This window comes from Cervus canadensis, chromosome 27 (assembly GCF_019320065.1).
Source record: "Cervus canadensis isolate Bull #8, Minnesota chromosome 27, ASM1932006v1, whole genome shotgun sequence".
NCBI classification, from domain to species: domain Eukaryota; kingdom Metazoa; phylum Chordata; class Mammalia; order Artiodactyla; family Cervidae; genus Cervus; species Cervus canadensis.
In genome coordinates this window covers 6,083,450-6,093,717 of record NC_057412.1, presented here as the reverse complement: position 1 = coordinate 6,093,717, position 10,268 = coordinate 6,083,450, and positions in this window count along the sequence as shown.

Here is a 10,268-nt window from a genome sequence, read left to right as displayed (position 1 = left end):
GAATTAAATTCATTTAATTGCTAAGAAGAATGCTTTTTAGATAAAAATTCATTTTGTATTACTTGGATTAAATGGTGTATTCATAATTGTGGAATAAAAACTCAAGGGCAGAATTTCCACTGGATCCAAATAGTTAGCCAAATATTCCTCGCCCAGACTGGAAAGTAATCACAAACCCCCAGTATGGCTCTGGGCCTGGCTCTGGTCCCTGCTTATGGCACCTCTATTTTTGCCCTCTTGGCCTTCTGTCTTCTGGCCACAGAAGCCTGAATAGTTCATCCTGTCTGCTTTACCTCCTCTGCTTCAAGGAGGAGCCTTGAAGGTCTCAGCCTCTGCTCTGCTCAACCTAGAATGCTCATCTGCTCCCTTTTGACTTAGTTCTACTTCAGTAAACAAACACTTACATTAGAAAGCCTTTGATGACTCCCAAGATATTCCCTGTGAGTCATTCTCACAGCTTCCGTGCTTCTCCTTCACAGCACTTATCCTAGTTATGACAAAATTTGTTGCAATCTTTCCCAACTGGTAGGTAGGCACTGTATCGCCAGCATGTATCGCTGGACATTACATGAAGCAGAGACTTAACAGATGGCTAAATGGGTGTCTGAATGTTACCGAAAGGTGTGGGGTCCAGCTACTCACTGTTCAAAAGGCCAATAAACAGGCCAGGTTGGTGGAAGGGAAACTTTGCTTTATTTCAGATGCTGACAGCTGGGCATGAGGGCGGACGTCTGTCCCGAGGCCGACTCAGCCCTCTGGCAGCCGGTGGGGCGAGAGCTTTTATAGACAGAAGAGGGCTACGTGTGGAAACATCACAGGCAGCTCTGACCATCATCTTCAAGTTGGTCATCAGTGGTCTGACCAGTGTCCGCTTGGTTGTTTTAGGTACAATTAGTATTCAGTTCTAGGGCAGGTTTGTTTCCATTGTGTTGAGGCCAGTTCTCAGAGTTGTGGTAGCCCAGGGCTTGGCTATAGTCTGGTCATCGTAATTAACTGCTCCACCTGGGAGGGGTTTCAGAACCTGTAAGACAGCTCACAAGAGACGGCTCAGAATTTTCTCTGCAGCGCTAGAGAAAGAACTAAAGGTCCTTGACTATGCTTAATGAGTGTATTATTAGTATTTGTTCTCCTTTGATTGTTTTCCTGTTTCCACATGTTCTCATTTCTCTGATTAAACTTGTGGTTTGACTAAAGTTTTCCACAAACAAAAGGCAGGCTGAGGACATGAGGGGCGGGGAGGGGAAGGCCCATCACGTCCTGCTCCGTTTTATGAAGGGAAGACCAAAGAATTGGGAGATGAGGTTTCTAGTCATCTCTTTACATGCTGTGAAACAAGAAAACAACACAAAGCAATCAAGAGGGTTTGCTCAGGAGCTTGTGAAGGCCAGGGAGACAGTCAGCATTCTCTGTGCTCACAGGAACATTTTTGTCATTACTTCAGCTGATAAATCAGATGAGATTTGCCATTGTCCTTATTGGATCACCGACTGTCTGCTTAGCTGTGGGACCACCTTTCTGTCATTTGGGGAATTTATTCTGTGGATCCGGTAGCAGGAAGAACTGTTTAAACATCTGGTCTGTTAAAGAACAAATGAAGATATTCTTTAAGCCTCAAGTCACCATGAGCCACTTTTTATGGGGACATGCTGAATGGTAAATTTGTCACCAACTTGGTTTGCATCTAGAGGCTGCTTTTTCATGTGGGGTAAACCTGGAGAGGTCACTCCCTTTGTTTTGGGAGTAGTGGTCTATGAGTTAGGCTCTCTGAGGTTGCAAGGAAACAAAATGCTGGTTATTAAGAATCACAAAAAAGTAAGAAATGGCACAAATATCTTAGAGCGAGATGACTTTTCATGTGTACAGAGTTACCAATTTCATATCTTAGTTTATCTCTGTTTCTATGCCTTCTACCAAGCTGGCATTTTATTCTCTTTACCTCTTTCAGCTGATTTGTCTTCTTTCTACATCTTAGCTTTGGCTGGCATCCTTTTCTCTATGTCTTTTAGTTTTCCCACCCCCCTCAGATGGATTTCTGTGTGTTTCATTCTTAAACATCCAAGAAAAAGGGTCTGGTTCGTTCAATATATTGCTATCTAACAACTCTCCCCCCACCCCAGTTTCGACTGAATTCTCATCAAGGATACTACAAGTTTCTATGGCTGCCTAGGCTGAAGCAAGACTTCCTGGTGCCCTTAATGGTGACCAGCAGGCCAGAATCATCTGTGACTTTAGTATAAAGAATGCTTTGCAGCTGTTTTGTGTGAAAATGAGCTTTGCATGTGCCTTACATTCAGATTTTCATCAGTAGTCCAGTCAATCTGTCCAAGGCTAGGCTGTAGTTAGCATCTCCCTTAAAGCCTTTCTGGATCCACGCAAAGTAAAAAGAAATGTATATTTAATTGTAGGCTTCCCAGGTGGTGCTAGTGGTAAAGAATCCACCTGCCAATCCAGAAGAGTCAAGAGACAAGGGTACAATCCCTGGGTTGGGAAGATCCCCTGAAGGAGGAAACGGTAACCCACTGCAGTATTCATACCTGGAAATTTCGATGGACAGAGGAACCTGGCAGGTTTGCAGTCCATGGGATCGCAGAGTTGGACACACAGCACAACACACAGTTAATCGCTTCTTGGTTATTACCATTCTGAAAGTGGAGATTGTGGACGGGATGAAAGTAATCATTTCCCTCTCAACTGTAAATGTTGGCTTAGTTGTCCCATGACTATTTATGGCTATAATTGAACTGGTTTGATTACAGGGATGAGAAAGGCGAAATGGAGTGAAACAATATATTTAAATTCTATTTGTGAGGCCTTAGGTCTCTAGAGATTGATGAAATCTCTTAGATGACTTGAGAGAGAAGTTCCCCTTCAGCTGTTATGAATGGATTGTTGATAAACTAAAAATATGTTTACCAGTCCCTCTCTTAGTAAAATTAGAAGTTACTGCCTTAGTTCTGCTAGATTGGCACACTGGTGTGGTTCTGAGACCAGAGAGCAGAAATTGTATGTCCAGGTCTCCTTGAAGTTATATACGGATGTGAGAAGAAGGCTGAGCACTGGAGAATTGATGCTTTTGAACCATGGTGTTGGAGAAGACTCTTGCGAGTCCCTTGGACTGCAAGGAGATCCAACCAGTCCACCCTAAAGGAGATCAGTCCTGGGTGTTCATTGGAAGGACTGATGCTGAAGCTGAAACTCCAGTATTTTGGCCACCTCATGCGAAGAGCTGACTCACTGGAAAAGACCCTGATGCTGGGAAAGATTGAGGGCAGGAGAAGGGGACGACAGAGGATGAGATGGCTGGATGGCATCACCGACTCAATGGACATGAGTTGGAGCAAGCTCTGGGAGATGGTGAAGGACAGGGAGGGCTCAGTGACTGAACAGCCACAACTTGAGGTTATGGTTCGGGATATATATAAGTCTCCCCCAGTCAGAGACCTGTGTGAGGGTTGGAAGGTGGTGGGGAGACAGCCTTCTTTCATGCTGCTTTGTTCTTCCAGCAAGCAGAGTCATGAGACGATGCTGTTTTGGCATTACTGGCCCACTAGTTGCTCTGCGTGCAGGGGCAGCTGAGGTGATGGCGAAGGCTAAAAAGCCTGGCTTCCTGCTCCTGCGTCACAGCTGCAGTGGTGTGTTCTTGATCTCAGGCTGTCCGGTGGTGAGTCCTGATTCCCACCTTTCTGACCTACAGGAAATATAGGCTCCCAAGGTGGGTCAGTTCTGTGACACCTAGGATTTATTCCTGGAGACCCACCTGAGAACTTACTGCTGCATTCGTCCGTGGTGGACTTCTGAAGCATTTGATTCCTTGTATGAAAACCTTTTCTGTTTCTGATACCTAGAGTGGTTTCTGTTTCCTACATGGAATGCAGATGGAAGCAATTGCTGGGTTTGTGATAGTGGGTGGGCTGAGGGCTGATAGGTTAGGAGTCCTCAACTGAGACAGTTCTCATTTTCCAATAGGCTACCTTGATTTGTGTTCTTGGAAATGAGGGTTCCAAGAAAGCAAGCAAAAATGGGCAAGTGCCTTGTCAAATCTGCCACTATCACACTGGCCAAAGTAAGTCCATGCCCAGGGTCAGTGTAGGAGGGCAGCCTCAAAGGACAAAAGGAAGCATGAAAATTGAGGACAAGCGTGCAGTCAATGTACCAAAGGAACCAATTTACTGTGTAGGATTCACTGGACAGCAACATTGCTTAAATTAAAATTTTCTCTTAGTGCACTACTGATATTTTTTCCCCTTGAGCTGCAGTGAATGGCTGATAACATCTACATTGAAAAGATTCAGGCTGAAAATTAGTGTGGTACTTCTTTGCACTGTAGAAGTTTGGTGTCTTACTTTTCCATTTATTTATATTTTGAAATAGATGCAGAACTTTTAAGAAGGCACAATATTGGTACTTCCTGAAGATATTGAGATGTTTGCCTTGGTTAGTTCCTCAACTTTCTCAGCTTTTACTGTATAGCTTTTACAGACTATCTGCACCCTGGATTCTAGTTTGGGAATATAACTTTTAACCATCTTTTATCAAGTTCTTATCAAAAGCCTAGTTGCAAAAAATTAACATTTGAGGGAAATTCCATTTAGGTAATAAGTTTTGCCCTGGGATCAAGCCAGAGCATCAACATTCTAGTTCTTTGGAGAACTGAGTTTGATAAAATGCATTACATTATCTTATATGGGTTGGCCAAAAAGTTGGTTAGGTTTTTTTCCATAATGTTATCACAGAGTAGCAAAGGAGTAAAGAATAGTGAAGGAAGAGTCAGTTATAACAGGCTCTTAACTTTATTCTTGGCCTGTTTGTGTGGATGTCAAGCATTTCATTACACAATATCCGTTTTGTATGCCTGCGTGTTTAGTCATGTCTGACTGTTTTTGGCCCTATGGACTGTAGGCTTCTCTGTCCATGGGATTTTCCAGGCAAGAATACTAGAGTGGATTGCCATTTCCTCCTCTAGGGGATCTTTGCAATCCAGGGATTGAACCCGTGCCTCCTGCAGCTCCTGCATTGGCAGGTGGATTCTTTACCACTGAGTCACCTGGGAAGCCCTTTTAATATGACCTGTGGGGAAAATTAATCATTCAACCATTCTTTTTATCTTATGACCCCAATGAGTCTTACAACTTCTTCATTTCTCTTAAATTACTAGAAACTTTGAGCCAGTGTGTGGCACAGCTCTGCCAACTCTACGGTGTGACGTTTCTGTTGACTATTCAATAGTTGGTTTTATTGTTTTCTTGCTGCTTCTTTCTTATTTTGCCCAGATCATCTCAACTTAAAAAAAAAATCTTTATCAATGTTGTTTATTTTTATAAGTCACATCAAATCCTTTATGGTATGAGCTGAGTATTTTTTTAAAGTGCTAGTTTATGGGTTTACAGATAGGTTAGGGATGATTAAAGGAGTTAGAGGCTTTATTGCAGAATGACCTTTTCCCTTTCCTTCTTTCTTCGTTTCTTTCTTTTCTTACTAATTTAAAGAGAGAAATTGACATTTTTGCTAGAAACACAACCATGCTATAAGTAACACAAAACCAAAGTATAAAACAAGCTTGAGACCTTCTTACATTACCATACATTAATTCCATTGAAAACAATGCGGGACTGGCACTTCCTTGGTGGTCCAGTGGTTAAAACTCTCTGCTTCCACTTCAGGAGGTGCAGGTTCCATCCCTGTTCAGGTAATTAAGGTCCCATGTGTCATGGGGTGCGGCCAAAAAAAAAAAAAATTAGTAAAGGGAATCAAGGATGATTGTAGAATTTTTTTCTTAAGATACACACATTCATTAATTCATGTAAAACAGTTCCCAATTTTGTTTAGTTATTTAGCACATGAGCTAGTACTTATTTCTGTGGCTGGATTAGCAAGGTTGCTTGATATTTCAAATGCTTATCAGCCATCATCATTCTCACTGGTCCTATTCTTAATGTTTTGGCTATTTTTGTTACAATGATTTCTACTGGGATTTTCATTAGGATCAGTCATTAGTCTCAGGGGAATAAAATTAAGAAGGATCTATGTGTCTATTTATGAAATGGTTGGGTAGAGCAACTACATTTTCTCATTGCTATCTGACAGAGCTGTTTTCTCTTCCTTAACAGACATTCACTCTTCTGAATCTATTCCAAGCTGCACTGCCGAGGTGAAAGTTAAATCGCTTCAGGAATCTTGATGAAGAAGGAGGAGACAGGCTACCAAAAATCCCTTCCAAAATATATGTATATTTTTGGTCCCCCTACAACATCATCCAGGGGTCTTTGACAACTTAAGAAAACAGTTTAACAACAGTTAGAAATTAACTTCCTGAGATGAATAAGGAAGCATATTTAGAAAGGCTAGAAACCAATATGTATTAGAAAATGCAAGGCAAGGTTTAGAACATGTAAAAACACGCAATCACTCATCTCAAGGTGATTCTCATACTTCACAAAAAATTACAAAGGAAAAGGAAAAAAAAAATAGTAAGAAAAATACGTGCCTCCAAGCCTATGCACGTTCTCCTTACTTGAAATCTGGAATGACTCTTAGGCCTTTGCCTGGGGCCTTTGGACTGAGAATTGTGAAATAATGCAGCTCATTCCTAGAAGCTTTATCGTGTGGTTTCTCAGACAGATCAGATGCCAGCGGGGGTGAGCAAGCACAAACCAAGAACAGTCAGACAGATAAAAGCCAGACAGACGAGGACCCGACATACTTAAAGGAGACTCGAAGAACCAGAGAAACATAACTGGGGCTATTTAGTGAAGTCATTACATGTATCAGTGTTTTAAAGTGGACATTGGCTATAAATAAAGAAAATAATGATTCTTGCATTTCTTTAAGTGGTCATTGATTATATGAAATACATTTAAATTCTGCCAAAAACAATGGCAAATTTTGAAACATATTTTGATTTTGGTTCTTGATGGGGGAACTTCACTTGTCTGGAAAATTCATTTGTAAAAACAACCTCATTTCTCTCATATTATATATAACCAAAAGGCCGTTATATTTAACAGTGTGTGTGTGTGTGTGTGTGTGTGTGTGTGTACGCGTGCGCGCGCTCGGTAGCTCGGTTGTGCCTGACCCTTTGTGGACCCCCTGGACTCTAGCCCACCAGGCTCCTCCATCCATTAATTAAATGGAAATAACATGGTCAGGCTTCCCTGGTGGCTCAGTGTTAAAGAATTCGCCTGCCAATGCAGGAGATGCAGGAGACACAGGTTAGATCCCTGGGTCAGGAAGATGCCCTGGAGGAGGAAATGGCAACCCACTCCAGTATTCTTGCCTGGGAAGTCCCATGGACAGAGGAGCATGGCAGGCTACAGTCCATGGGGTCGCAAAGAGTTAGACATGACTTACCTACTGAATAGCAACAACAAATGGCATGGTTAGTGTATTTTTTGAAGCTATGTTGTGACAACTTTGATGCAAGATTGTAACTCTTTATCACTCTATGTGAAAGACAACTCCGGTAGTTAAATTCTTTTAATGCAAGGCAACTAGACAGTGCAGATAACTGAACCTTCAGCAGTTACATGGGATATGGTGGCAGATATTACACCGTGCCCTCCTCCAACCTCTTCCCATAAGACCAACAACTGTGGTCCTGTATTTCATCAAAAATAGGGTAGGGAAAATGTAGAAGAGCAGCAGAGAGAAATGAACCTTGGAAATCTCTGAGCCAGCTACTGCCATTGGCAACCTCCGAGCACTCCGGGGCAGGTCAGTCGCCTATTTGTCGAGGTGCTGATTGAAACTCTGGGACACTGGTTCTTTCCCTTAATACAAAGCCAATTTTGAGCCAAGCCATTTAAGACCTTTTGAAAATGGACTTGAAAATAGCATGTGATATCCAGAGGAAAAAATAAACCATGATTTAGTAAATGAAATGATCCTCGGAGTAAGGATTGCTTTATATGGTGCTGTCCCAGAAACGGAATGCACAGATGATCAAGTGTGGCCAGGAAAAAAAAAATCCTTGATGCACCCATGTGAGTTCCAACCTAAATGAACTTCTCCATGTTCCCACCTCAGTGTTTGCTGCCCACCTGCTTTGGGAAGTAGGTGGAAGGAGTCTCAACAGGTGTGGGAAACAGGAAATCCATTTACCCAGAGATGCACTGGGAGAAACAATATGTCATTTCATAGTGATCATGGTGCTTTGCCATAGGCAGATGGCAAAAATCAAGAATGGTGGACAGGGCTGGCCTAAGATTTTATTTCAGTTTAGTTGATGATAATGATGATAAGGAAGATATCACAGTAAAACATGCCCCACAGTGATGAGAATTTGGCTTTATGGTGATTGGCAATTGAGCCCTGTCCCCTGGTTGGGCCTTGTTCTTTCTGCAATAATCTTGACCCTGAATTTTATAAGAAGGAACATTTTGGACCTCCCAATATTACATGCCTGGGTTTAAGGGTGATGTTGTCACCTCTTGTTGAGTGTTTACTCTGGGCCATGTCTTCCTGGTACTGAGCCCTTCACATCTGTTATCTCATTTAATCATCATAGCCAGCCTAATGGAAAGCCTCTAATGCCTTCACATTAAATAAAAACGAAGGTCTATTACAGGGCCTCGAAGGCTCAGCATGATCTAGACCCTATCTGCTGCTTGTTCTGCTCTGCTTTTAAATGTATCATTTATTTATTCATTCATTCAAATTTTTGGCCTCCCATGCAGCGTGGGGGATCCTAGTTCCCTAACCAGGGATCAAACACACACCCCCTACATTGGCAGTGCAGTGTCTTAACCACCAGCCCACCAGGGAAGTCCGTGTCCTGCTTGCTTTTCACTCACTCTGCCTCAGTCACACAGGGCTCTGTTCTGTTCTTGGGACATGTAAGCTCACTCCCACCTTTCCCCCAGCTGTTCCCTCTGCCTGGACGGCTTATTTAGACCGCAGCATGGATGGCGCCTCTTGGCGTCCAGGTCCCGGATTAAATCTCACCTCCCAGGAAAGGTTTCTTTGACAACTCCATCTGAAGCATCTACTCAATACCTCTTTCACATCACACTGTTTTATTTTCGTCATGACAACTAATATTCCCTGAAAATGTTTGTGTTAATTCATTAAAACTGTCTGCAACAATGTAATATGAGAATTGTTGCTGATCAGTTGCTCAGTTGTGTCTGACTCTTTGCGACCCCATGGACTGCAGCACACCAGGCCTCCCTGTCCATCACCAACTCCTGGAGCTTGCTCAAACTCATGTCCATCGAGTTGGTGATACCATCCGACCATCTCATCCTCTGTTGTCCTCTTCTCCCACCCTCAATCTTTCCCAGCAACAGGGTCTTTTCCAATGAGTCAGTTCTTTGCATCACGTGGCCAAAGTACTGGAGCTTCAGTTTCAGCTTCATGTAATGTAATCTTCCTGAGGATTTGGACCAAACATGTTCTTTATTATTATATTTCCAGATCTTAGAACAGTGTTGAGCACATGGTAGGTAGGTATTCAATCAATGAATGAACTCCAAATTTTGGATCAGGAAGCCGAAGCGCAGAGAGGTTGAATTATCTGTTTTATGCCACACAGCTCCTAAAGTCTTGGCAGTATTTATTCAGGTTAAATTCCAAAGCCAGTTTTTTAAAACCACCCTGCTTTAAGACACTAATTAAGAGATTTCTTTACAGAAAACCTGGACTCATGCAGAGGTAAGAGCTGAAGACTAAACTGAGATGCCCAGGAGAGGGATTCCGGTTGTGTTTAATCTACTAACTAAGTTAATTTCTTAGCTTATTGAACCACTCTATTGAACCATTTTATTGAACCACTATGCATTAAATAGTGCCCATATTTCTCAAAAAGTGCTGAATTTCAAGACTATGCACTCAAGAGAGAGCAAAGTGGGAAAAATATTTCAATTTTATTCTAATAGTTTTGATCAAGATAGATGCTTTTATTCTTTTCAGCAGTTTAGCTATGAAAAGTGAAGTTTAAATAGACACACAATTCAGGCTGTTCTAAATACGCTTGATTAAGAAAGTTAAGCATAAGCATACATATCAAATAAATACTATCACTTTTTGTTATGCTCTCCTGCAAGTGTTTATTTTAAAATATGTAATCCATTTTTCACAAAAAGCACACAAATTTGCAGACTTTCATTATACTTTCATCATGTTTTGAATTATGTGTAAGGGATAAATACAATTTCTGGGTTCTTGTAAACTCTTCTCATAAGCTCTTCTTAAGTTATTTCACATCCTACAAAGTTTAATTTAAGCACGTTAGTTTTATTTGATAGGCTAAAAGGAATGAAATTGGTTTTAAG